Source organism: Sciurus vulgaris (assembly GCF_902686455.1).
Source record: "Sciurus vulgaris genome assembly, chromosome: 7".
Taxonomy (NCBI): domain Eukaryota; kingdom Metazoa; phylum Chordata; class Mammalia; order Rodentia; family Sciuridae; genus Sciurus; species Sciurus vulgaris.
The window spans coordinates 135,459,553-135,471,869 of record NC_136467.1 but is presented as its reverse complement, the minus strand read 5'-3'; the positions used below and the strand labels follow the sequence as shown (position 1 = coordinate 135,471,869).

Below are 12,317 nucleotides of genomic sequence, written 5' to 3'. Positions count from 1 at the left end.
TGTCTAGTGCTGTCTTTCTGAAGCCTGAAACAGTGCCTGATGAGCAGTAAATATTTGTCAGATAAATTCTGTGACCTCTGACACCATTTGCAAGCATGAAAGCTAAATGTGCCCCACTAGAAGACAGCACTTCCAAAGGCTCCCAGGGCCCACCAGCATGTCCTTGTTTATCAGGAGGAGGAGGGTTATGGTTACCCCAGTTCTCCTTGGGAGGTCAACCAGGCCTTTTCCCCTCTGTTCATCTAGAAAAGCACCAAAAGGTGCACATCACAGTCTGTTTTCTGTTGCTGTAACTGAACACCACAGACTGGGTAATTCCTAAAGAAAAGATGTTTGTTTACCTCAGTTTCTGGAGGCTGGGAAGCTCAAGACCATAGCATCAGCATCTGCTCAGCATCTGGTAAGGGCCTTCCTGGTGAGTCATGAGAGAACGAAGGTGAGACAGTGAAGGTGTGCGAGCTCAGAACTCTCTCTTCTTAAAAAGCCACTAATGTCATCATGGGACACCACCCTCACCACCTCTCTAAGCCTAATTCCTTCCCAGAAGTCCCCCCTCCAAATACCATATGAATTTGGGGATTAAGTTTCCACATGAGTCTTGGAGTGGACATTCAAACCATAGCACTGGGCTTGTTTCTGCAGTTCCAGAGGCTTTGGAAGCATGGTGAAGCATGTCCTGGTTTCTTCCCCTCACCTGCCATTTGAACATAGCCTACTCTCCCTGGGCTTCTCTGACCATGAAGAAAACTGGGTCTGATGCCTTTAAAGGCATCAGAAGCAGTGTGTTGCCCCTCTCAGGAATGCACACGATTTAAATAGGTTTCTAGGATAAAGGTATCACCTAGTACAAAGGAATTGGTCTCCGGAGGTAGAATTCTGGATCATTCGATTACTGACAAAGGAAATTATTATGCTGTGGAGGTGGGGATCTCCTTACTTCAAATTGCAATAGGGTTAGAGGGTTGTTATAGTTCATTTTTTCATTGCTGTGATCAAAAGACCTGATGAACACAATTAGAGGAGAAAGTTTATACGGCTCACAGTTTCGGAGATCTCTGTCCATAAATGACCGACTATTGTTCTGGGCACCAGGTGGGGGCAGAACATCAAGGTGCAGGTGTGGCAGAGGAAAGCAGCTCAGCACATGGCACCAGGAAGAAAAACAAGAGCTCTGCTCACCAGGGACAAAATATAACCCAAAGTCACACCCCAGTGACCTACTCTCTTCCACTACACCCTACTTGGCTGCAGTTGCACCCAGTAATCCAATAGGGGAATAATTCACTAATTGGATTACAACTCTCATCATCTAATCATTTCACCTCCAAACTTTCTTGCATTGTCTCACAAATGAGCTTTTGGGGGAACACTTCATATCTAAACTATAACAGTGGGGATTTTTTTTGTTCATTTTGGAGTATGTGATAATATTTTTGACATTTAAAAATATTGATTAAAGTTACTTTATTTTTTAATTTTTTTCAGTTGTAGATGGACACAATACCTTTATTTATTTTTATGTGGTGTTGAGGATCAAACCCAGTGCCTCACATGTACGAGGTAAGCACTCTACCACTGAGCTATAACCCCAGCCCAGGTACTTTATTTTAAAAACAAAGTACCTTGCTGGGCATGGCAGCATGTGTCTGTAATCTCAGCAATTTAAGAGGCTGAGGCAGGAGGATGGTAAGTTTAAAGCCAGCTTCAGCAATTTAGCAAGACCATCCCTAAGCAACTTAGTGAGACCCTGTCTTAAAAACAAAAAAGAATAAAGTACCTCTATTGAATAATATTCTCATTCCACTAGTTTGCTAACTATAGTGACAAAATAAAACAGGCAGATAATACTACAGATGACTTATCTTCAGAATCTTCTTTGTTACTCAAAATGCACAATTTCAAGTCAGCTAAAGGAAATAAAAATGCAGATAAATGGTAGAGACGGATTTTTAAAAAGATATTTTTTAGTTGTAAATGGACACAATACCTTTATTTTATTTATATATTTATTTTTATATGGTACTGAGGATTGAACCCAGTGCCTCATACATGCTAGGCAAGCACTCTACCACAGAGCCATAACCCCAGTCCAAAATAGAGATGGATTTGATGCATAGATATAGTCCATCATTTGTTGCCATAACAAAATACCTGAGGCTGGGTACTTTATACATAAAAGAGATATCTTTAACTCACAGTTTCAGAGGTCCAAAAACATGGTACCAGCAACTTCTTGGCTATGGTAATGGTGTTTTGATTACATAACAACATGGTGAATGGCAACATGGTAGAAACTATAAGACGGAGAGATCACATGGCAAGGCAGGAAGTCAAAGAGATTTCAGTGGTCAGTCTTGCTCTTTTATAACAACCCACTCTCAGGGGAACTAACTAACAGGCACCCATGAGAACTAAATTAATCCCTTTACTAGGGTGACATTACCAACGTCCCAATCACTTTACTCTAGGCTTTACCTCTCAAAGATTCCACCACCTCAACACCACCACACTGAAGAAGAGTCTGCAGCACATGAGTCCTTGGTCACACACTCAACCCATATCCAAACCATAATAATAGGGGATGTTACAGTAGTTCATCCATTGTCACACCAAAGATCTGGGAAGGCCTGAAAGTCACCCTGTGAGCAGCCATGATAAGGTATGACTCTGCAGCCTGAAGCCATTCTCAAATCTTGCAAAAGGTGGGGACAAATAGTTAGTTCTTTGATACTGGGACGTAATGAGGATGAAGTGATAATCTCAGGTTAGAAGCAGAACATTACAGGGCCTCTGATTCTAAAGTGCTAGCTCTCTGCAGGGCTAGAAGACATGTCCCTCACTCCATGTGGAAGTTTTCTCCACCATATGCAAGATCCACCAAGTGTGGAGGAGAAACCATCACAAATGAGAGGCAGATGAACATATGGAGGCCCAGAAGCCAGTCAGGACTCTATGGTCATCCTCCTAGCTGAGGAGGTACTGTTGGGTATTTCTGAAAACCCAAATTCTCTGACATAAGCATTATCTTTCAAATTCATCATTGTAGGAGAGAAGAGTTTATTGATGAAACTGCCCAGGACCCATGGAGCCATGTCCTAAGACAATTTTATTCCACACACCCCAGAGGGTCCATCCAGAGCTCATTTGGGGGCTCTTTTCCCCCATAAAAGAGGAAAAGCTCAGAGCTGAGATACACCATCCAGGAGGGAGTCGGAGCTTGTGTGTCTATTCTGTTTCAGTGGGCAGAGCAGGGGAGCCATGGTAAGGAGGAGCTCTCTCTGGAAGTCACTGAGGGACTAGATTCATTTCTGTCCCTGGCTGGCATATTCCGCCTACCACTCCAGTGAGTACAGTGGGCCAGCTGTCACGAGCTTTCTCACCATGAGGAGCAGTCTGGGATTTTGTTGACATATCTCTGTTGGTCATAATTCATTCAACATTTTTTCACTCTTCTGCTTCTAAGCTTTCACTTCCTCTACAGCTGCCATTTATTTTCCTGTTTATACCAGTTCTGAATCAGCTTCTTCAAAAACCATGTATTTCTCTCCATTAGATCATTAGGATCTTGACTTTCTGCTGCATGTTTTTCTTTATTCCAGCAGAATTTTGATTCAATGTCATGCCCAAAAGACCCCTCATCAGCCAGTTTATGTCTGAAAAAAAGGAAGCAATTTGCTTTCTCCCTGTCTGATTTCCTTTATTTATAGCTCTCCCCGCCCACATCTCTGTCTCTTTCATCCTGTTGTTTTTTGTTTGCTTTTTTTTGTTGTTGTTGTTTTTTGTTTTTTTTTTCACTCCATTGATCTGCCTCTGCTTCAACTGCAAAATACAATGATTGGAAAATTCAATTTTGCAGCTGGGGGGTATAGCTTAATGGTAGAGAACTTGTCTAGCATGTGGGCATGCTATCCCCAGCACAGTGTGCATGCGTGTACACACACCCCAAATAAGCAAACAAACCTCAATTTCCTCCTCTCTGCCAGTAAGGGCTTCTTATACTCTTTATACATCTTTCTAAGATTTCCCATGTGATCTTGATGGTTCACTGAGTTCAATGCATTTCTTATTCCAGTTGTCTTTCTGCAGAAACTGTTCCATGCTCCCTGGACACTGGTCTTTTTTTTCTTAAACCTGGGGGAATTTCAGACCTCATCTTTAGTTAGCTTAGCTATGTTACAGCATATTCTCACCTCTGAAAATTTTACAAAATTGAGAAGTGAACTTCTTCACTGACACCCTCCATTATCTTCCCATCTGTGACTATCTCAGGCTGCCTGCTGCTCCTCCTCATTACCTGTATATAGACATTCGTGTTGGTAAGCTGGTTGGGTGGTTAGCATCTTAACTTCACCCATCTCATGGGTCTGTAGGAGCACAGAAGCAATGGCATGAAAATTGCTGTTGCAAGAGAGGACAATCAAGAGGTGAAGAAGCAATTTTTACTGTGTTCAAAGACTTCAGGCCAGTAATGGTCCAAACCTGTAACAAAATGGTGGACTTGCTTAGTATATTCAAATGATAAGTTCCATTAGATTCCAGGGGTGGTAAGGAGTCCCAGATACCTGGGAGGAACACATCCAAAGAATGTTTAGTTTGTTTTTTTTATTGTTTGGGTTGCCAACATAAAGAAGTTGGGCTTAAGAAAAATAAAATGCTTTATTCTTAAATTAAATATTCTCATAAAATACTAAAAAAAAAAAAAATAGTTTCTATGTTTTGGTTTTCCAATAATTTGTTTGATTTTTAAACACAGTCTTTAACATTAGTAGCCAAAGTTAGAGGTAGATTTTCTACTGGAATCTGATTCCTTTTCTCAGGCGCTCCTTTAACATTAAAAGGCAATGCACCTGGATATAAAAACATTGCAACACACTTGTCTTGAAAAATGGTATAGGAATTATTATAGAGCCATCTAGCATTGAATATTGATTTGGAAAAATCTGAAACAACCATGTTCTCTTCTCTCCCTTTATAAAAGAGACTGAATCTTTTTTTCTAAGTTATCCCAAAGATCTTTCCTTTATCATTGAGGTCCAGGAAATCAATGCCCTTTTATCTTTTCTGTAGGTTCCCAAAAGATGTGATTTGCATCTGTTTCATCTCCCTTTTTAGTGATTTCTAAGAGGAGAAATCACTAATCACCAAAAAAGAAGGGTCAGATCCACTTTGTTCTGTCACTTCCAGGGCTGTTAGGCTCTGTCTAACAGCCCTGATTTTCACTCCAAGAAAGAAGACGTAGACTAGTAATTCAATACTGATTCTTAAGGAATGTTTTCCATCCATTCTTCTATTTTGTCTTAACCAGGAACCTTCCTTATGCATTTATAAATGCAGATAAACAAAGGTGAAAACTCAAGAAATGGCTGGGTAATTATGTGTAGGGAACTGAAAAATAATTCCAGAGAAGGGTGCATTATCCAGGCCCTTCAGTATCCAGCAGAGTCTGGGAAGCATGGACTGAGGCCTATATCTAGCCAGGAGGCAATGACAAAAAAGAAAAGTGTTTCTTTGTACTTAATCTGTAGAACAAACCTGTTCCTGCTTTGGGTTAAAAGTAGATACTTTTTGTTATGTTTTTCCTAATTGCCTTGTTCTTATGGTATTTTATTTACATGAAGAATAGCTATTGTTCGCCTATACTTAGTATCAGACAATGTGGGAGATGTGAAGGCTAACAAGACAGCTTAGTCAGCTTTCTCTCATCATGACAAAATACCTGAGGTAATTAATTTATAAGGAGCAAAGGTTTATATTGGCTGCAGTCCATGGTGACTTGGTCCTATTGCTTTGGGCCTGTGGAACAAATCATGATGCAGAGCAAATGGCAGAGGAGGCCTGTTCACTTCATGGGGTCCAGGAAATGGAGAGAGGAAGGGGCTAGCATTCCAATATACCTTTTGAGGACATGTCCTAATGACCTAACTTCCTCCCATAGGCTTCACCTCTTAAAGGTTCCACTACCTCTCAATAGTGCCACAGACTGGTGATCAAGCCTTTATTATATGGGCCTTTATGAGATGTTCCAGATCCAAAGTATAACAAGGTCTCTGTCAACAAGGAGTCAAAGCCCAGCCTGGTGGTTCACACCTATAATCCCAGAAACCAGGGAGGCTCAGGCAGTAGGATTGCAAGTTTGAGGCAACTTAAACTTGCCTCAACAACTTAGTGAGACCCCATCTCAAAATAAAATATTAAAAGGGCTAGGGACGTGGCTCAGTGGCTGAAAGAACCTCCGGGTTCTATTCTGTATACAAAAAAAGGGGGGTAGGAGGTGGTCACAACCAGTGGACAACTGAGGAACCTGTGGAACTAACTCTAATCTAATCTAGAGGTTTTTAAATGGGGCAAACCAGAGCATGCTTTGCAGTGTGGAAAGGAACTATGAGAACTTATGTTTCTACTTATTTTATACAAAAACAAATTATGCTTTAGGTAGTTAATGTCACAAGTAACCCTGGTATCTTCATAGGATGCTTGTGACTTGTGGTGACTGGTCATGAATTCTTCCCTGGAAAGGGAGGTCCCTAAGGGAGGAATAGACAATGGGTTTACCAAGCATATTTCCAGTTTTTGTTCCACTAAGCTTCACAACTGAGCAAATAGCTTAAAAGGCTACAGCGAGGAAATCTCAAAGTGAAAATAACAGTAATAATGCAAATTCATAAAAAATAAAAAACTAAGTAAGTGGGAAAACGGACACTCTTCTCCTTACATTAGTTCTTTATCAAACCCTATTTCTTTTCTTTACCTTTTTTTTTTTTTTTTTTTGGTACCAGGGAATGAACCAAGGGTCTACTTAACCACCGAACCATACCCTTAGCCCTTTAAAAATAAAATACTTTATTTAGAGACAGGTCCTCACTAAGTTTGTGAGGCTGGCGTTGCCATTTTATACCTGGGACTTGAATATCATGGATTTTGGTATCCAGTAGGCAGGGAACATCTTCGAAACAATTTCCCTCAGATGAGGAGGGGTGAGTGTATATTCAATTTAATATGGAACTACATCCACTATCCAACTTCAGAATTATTTTCATCTTGCAAAACTGAAACTCACTATCAATTAAACAGCTCTCCAATCCCCTTTCTTAACTCCTGGCAACTTCTATTCTGTCATGTCCCTCCATGAATGTCTTGTCTCCAGCTATTGCATAAACGAGTTCCATACAGCATCTGTCTTTTGGGGATTGGCTTATTTCACTTAAGATTCATCTGTTGTACATGTATCAGAATTTCTTTTTTAAAGGCTGAATAATATTGCTCTGAGTGCAAAGACCATGTTTTCATTATCCATTTACCCATCCACGGTACGGTTGTTTCTACCTTTTGAACATGCGAATATGCTACTATGAACATGGGTGGACAAATAAATAGCTCTTTGAGACCCCACGTTTAATTCTTTTGGACATACATGTGAGACTAACCGTTTTGGTGAGGTTCCTTTTCTAAGGTTATTTTGAACAAGACAAAGTTCTTGCAGAGCTTCTCTAAGTGCATTATTTTTGCTATCAGAGTCCTAGGCCTGACTCTTGGGATCCAACAAATCCGGTCTGGCTACTTGCCCCAAAAAATCAAACAGAAAAGGTAATGATGAAAAGCTTGAAAGGAACTTCAATCAGTGTAGCTGTACTAAGAGGACAAGGGAACCCAAGTCCTTAGTCCTGTCTTTGAGGGACTGATAATGAATGACTTGAGGTTTATAGAAAGGGGAATGAGGGCACGGTGCAGGGGGTTTGCACAGCTGGAGGTTTTTCACAGTTGCCAGTGCAGATGTTCTTGATCAGGTGTATTATGTTCACCATTATCTCAGGATTAATCAGGTGGGGAATTGTCCTGGGCAAGACCTTGTTCCTGGAATCCAAGGTGACCTGGAGCAAAGGAGAAGGATGCAAAATGGAGGCAGAAACGCCAAATCTTTAATCCTGCTCTTAGCCATTCATCAGACATTTGCAAGCAAAAGTGAAGAGTCTAAGTGCTTGTTACATTTTCTTGAACATTTGTGCATATTTGCTGAGGGCAGTCAAGTAGGCCAGACAAATCAGACTGCTGATTTTGCAGGGACATCCTAGTGAATGCCCACCCCAGACTTCCTGAGCCAAGAGGCAGGGTCGTTGCTATGTGTAGGGTCGTTGCTATGTGTAGTCATCTGAAAACACGTTTTAATTTTATGTAAATGGCAAGCAAAGGGCATATCGGGAAGAAACATGGTGAGCTTCCGAGACATTCCTAGCAGCAATGGCTTCTAAGGTTTCTAATGCGGGCGACCGCCCTACAAGCGCATTGATATTATAGCAATCTGTCGCTTCAAAATTAAAATGGCTCCTGGACCCTGCCTTCCTGTGTATTCATTTGTTTCATAAAGGGGTTGCTTTGCAAGTTGGTTGCATTCACAACACCTTGCAAAGGAGCACAGTCTTAGTATTTTAGAATTTTCCCCGTATACGTATTTTCTTCTTTGTTTCGGTTTTCTTCAATCTGGCTCTGTATCATAAAATGCCATTTACATGGATGCACAGTGCGCATTCTATGGGCTTGCCCTCCCCCAGCCTGTCAAAGAAGCTTGCAAATCATTCACCGGGTGGGGGAGGGGAGGCTGCCTACAATAGGAAAATGGTGCCGGGGGAAGCCTGGGTTCTACTCTTCCCGCGGGTTTGACAAGGAGGCAAATTTCTTCCGCAAGAGCTCAGGATTCTCTGACTGGACCGAGGCCATTTTAATCCAAATTCATGACCCTCGGCAATAGGAAAACAGCCTTACTTAGAAACAAAGAGGAAATGTTTCCGCACTGCGCTGCATTTACAAACAGAATTTTCTCTGCTTATTCCAGACTTTTGTTACCTGGGCGACTGGTTTCAACGGCTCCCCACGAGTGCGGAGGGACAAGAGCTCTGAGGCTCCCACCGATACAGCCCTTTTGATTAAAGAGCATGCGGGCAGCTCTGCCCGGCGCGGTCGCTTCTCATCCGGAGGAGGGAAGGCCTGGGAGTAAAGGGGGAGAGCAGTGGGAAATACGCAGGGGTCGCTACAAAGCTGAGAAAGCACAGATCCCAGGAAGCCTCTCCCCGCCCTCTCTTCACTGTTACAATCTGTGGCTACGACCCCTTTCTAGCCTCAGTTCCCTGAGCATTTGACTCCTTTATATAAACGTTAGGTTTGGTAATTTTCCAACATTTCTAACTGGACAGCATTGAGAAGAGTGGGGACCAAAAAAAAAAAAAGAAAAAAATAGAGGAAATAATGACGGATTTGCAGTCTTTGCGATCTCTTTCAATTCCTTTTCATTCATTGGCAAAGTGTAGGTTGCCTAGGAAACCGCGTGCATCTCGGCAGCAAAGAGGAGGGGTTGCGGGCTTGTTCTTTAAAAGGTGAATGCAGGATAGCTGTGGGGGAAAATCCTACACTGTCTTGTAATTTCAATAAACGTGTTAAAAAATATTTTTGCATTAAGAAACTAGTGCATCCAAAATTTACTATGCATTTTTGGATAGCTTTCTTCCTATCAGACTTCTCCAGCTAGTTAAAACAATGACTGTGTAACAGATAAATGCACAATCAACTACAGATTTACCACTGAAAATAATTGGAGAATTGTAAGAGCAGATGTAATTTTAATAGTTTAGGGGCTACCTTGCTTGCCTCAGCCACACAATTATGTGTAAAAGAAATGTGGAATTTTTATTTTACACAGAGAAATTTCTATAATTGTCTCTGAAAGGGAAAATTTTGTAAATGATAAGACATCATTAAAACTAGCCCTAGGAGATCATGAAATATATTGTTCTGAAAGCTTCATGTCTGATACACAATGACCTAGATTGAGAGGAACTGTGTATAATAAACAGACCAAAAGAATTGCTGGGGATTCAACTGAAAGCAATTTGTTTCTTTGATGACCTAGTACCAGTCTCTTCCTGCCTGCTACATAGAGTAAGTTTGATCTAAAAAAAAAATCAGTAGACAAACTAAAAGCCTTTCGGGAGAGACAGTTGTCATCAACATTTCATCACTAAAACCAGCTCCTTGTGAAAATGAAATGTACAGCATCGTAATTGCAATGGCAAATGGGGGTGAAGTGCCTGCCCGGAAGGGGCTGGGGGTGGGTATGGGGGGGGGGGGGCAAGGCAGCAAAATGCATGAAAGGAAAGCAAATCTTGGGCCAAAAAGCCGCCTGAATCCCCAAGGGCATCCAGGCTTCTAGAAGGATGATTTCCAGCTTACTGTATCCCAAACCTTCCTACCCTAAAAGAAACCGTGAGGAAAGGGTCTTTTCATCTGTATAATCTTGAATACGTTTTCCACTGGGCATCCGGTGAAGATCTGGCTCTGAAACAGACGCTGAAAAATGAACCCGATAGGTGAGAGAGACAGACTCAGATTACCCTCGGTGGAGCTGATCTCGCTGAGCTCTGAGCAACCGCGTGGCTCCTCGGCTCGGGCAGCTAAACTCGTAGGGCTCCGCGCGCCTCTGTGTTCCCACCGAGGGTGCAGCCCTCGCTCTGTTACTTCCAGGCAGTCGGTCCCTCAGAGCCGCCACCTCGAGGCTGACACCTGCTACAGCCCTTTTGACCGGGACAAAGTCACCTTCCTCGGGGGCTCGGGTGCCTTGAAGACGGGATTCCAATCCGAGTCCTGTCTTTAATTTCCTGTGTGACCTCTGGAACTGCTTGCCCTGGACGTTTCTGCTTCTGCAGAATTTGGATAAGAAAACTAGGGGTCAGGGCCGGGAGGCGGGTGGGCAGAACTGCAGATGCTATGTCTCTCTCTCCACCGCACCCTAACCGGGGTACTCTTCGGCTGCGTCTAGGGAACTCTGGACCTTGAGCTTTAAGTCTGAACACCCTGGATATTGTGAGGAGGCTGAGCTTTTGTTCTTGCTGCTTCTCTTTGTATACTGGAATTGAGTTGAAAACCCCCTCCTCTCTCCCAGCGGGAAAGGGAGGTGATGACAGCTTGCTGATAGTTCTGGGAGGGCCTCACTCAACAGCTGCTAACTCCGCTCAGTTGAGGCACCCCAGGTCATTCGGCCTCTCTCGCCAGAGAAAGAAAAAGGGTCACGTCACCTCGCAAAGCAACTCTTCCCAGGTGGGGGGCGGCGCGCTTTAACCATGAAATTGCAAGGAAGTTTCTGCAATGAGCGTTTCTGCGACCCTTTCCCTCCTTCCCTCTCTCCAACGCACGCAGTGCGTCTTTCTGTCGGTCTCTCTCCCTCCCGGCTTCCCTCATCCCCGACAAGTAACAAAGAGATCTGTTCCTTCCTCCAGTACCTAGAGAGTGCGGATTTGAAGGGGCTTTCGATGCTCTGCGTCTGCGCACGCGCTCGAGTGAGTGCACCTGGGTCCCTGGTGGTCTCTACCTGGCGGTGCTGCAATTTTTAGGCGTGTCCCTCACCCCTCTACACGCAGCACCAAGTCTGGGATCTCCTGGTCGCCGCGATAGAAAATAAGAATGTTCTCTGTGGAGCGGGCAATGACTGCCCTTGGAACTCATCCCCTTATTAAACAATGGATGAACCAAACCCCGGGATGGGGAGCGCCTGGAGTGTAATTTTAAATGCTCAGTTGCGGAACACATCCCTTGCTTTTGTGAGCTCTTTGTTCCGCCGACAGCCCCGCCTCTGGGACCCCACCCTCATTCTGCCCGCAGGATAGTCCATGCTGAGCGTACAGCCACACCCACTCCATCATTTACGAGGAACAAAAGCCAACCAGATGGGTGGAGGGGGTCTTTGGTACCGGCCTAGGTGCTATGGACTCTTGGAGAGGGTGAGGCAGAGCTCAAGGGGCTTAGAGGTCTCTCCACCCCTGGATGCTGCTGCCTGAGTGAGAGGGAACCAGTGACCCTTCACAAAGACAAAGAATGGCGATGCTGGGGGCGGGGCAACGGGTACCCTGTTGCTCTTGGGCTGAGTGTCGCGGGTTCTGGTCAATTGGACCCCAGCGTCCTGATTACATACGACTTCTTTTTGGGGTCACCTGTATTTCCCTAAGGCTCTCTGGGACGGAGCGTCGGCCCCTGGACAGCTGCTGGCCTCCGGTGTTGGGGAAAGGGGCATTGGTATGAACAGAGGTGGTTCGCTTGGGGAACGGCTCGGGCCGAATTGGATCGGCAACAGCGCTGAAAGAGCAGCCTGAGCCACCTCAGTCCTCCCACCTGCCGGCACCCAGAGCACCTGACGGCCTTTCCACTTGCTCCAGTACTGCCTCCTTCCCATCCTGTGCTACTTCTCTCTCCATCCCGAGCTGCCGCGTCGGTCAGCCACGCGTCGCAGCCCTCCCGCCCTTGACTGCTTCACCCCCTCCCAGTTAGCGTGGGCCGGC

At 44.1% G+C, this 12,317-nt stretch overlaps 1 long non-coding RNA gene across 2 annotated transcripts; it reads right to left on the bottom strand.

Annotated features, from left to right (window-relative positions):
* Positions 1-350: 350 nt before the first annotated feature.
* On the bottom strand, positions 351-12,285 carry LOC306666619. 2 transcript variants are annotated; one of them, XR_013765357.1, is made up of 6 exons: positions 12,170-12,285; positions 10,380-10,685; positions 8,839-8,979; positions 4,191-4,479; positions 2,197-2,294; positions 351-412 (listed from the first exon to the last, which is right to left on the bottom strand). It is a non-coding gene; the product is annotated as an uncharacterized lncRNA (long non-coding RNA). The 2 variants fall into 2 exon arrangements; XR_013765358.1 differs by lacking the exon at positions 351-412 and having other exon boundaries at positions 1,951-2,294.
* Positions 12,286-12,317: the final 32 nt, after the last annotated feature.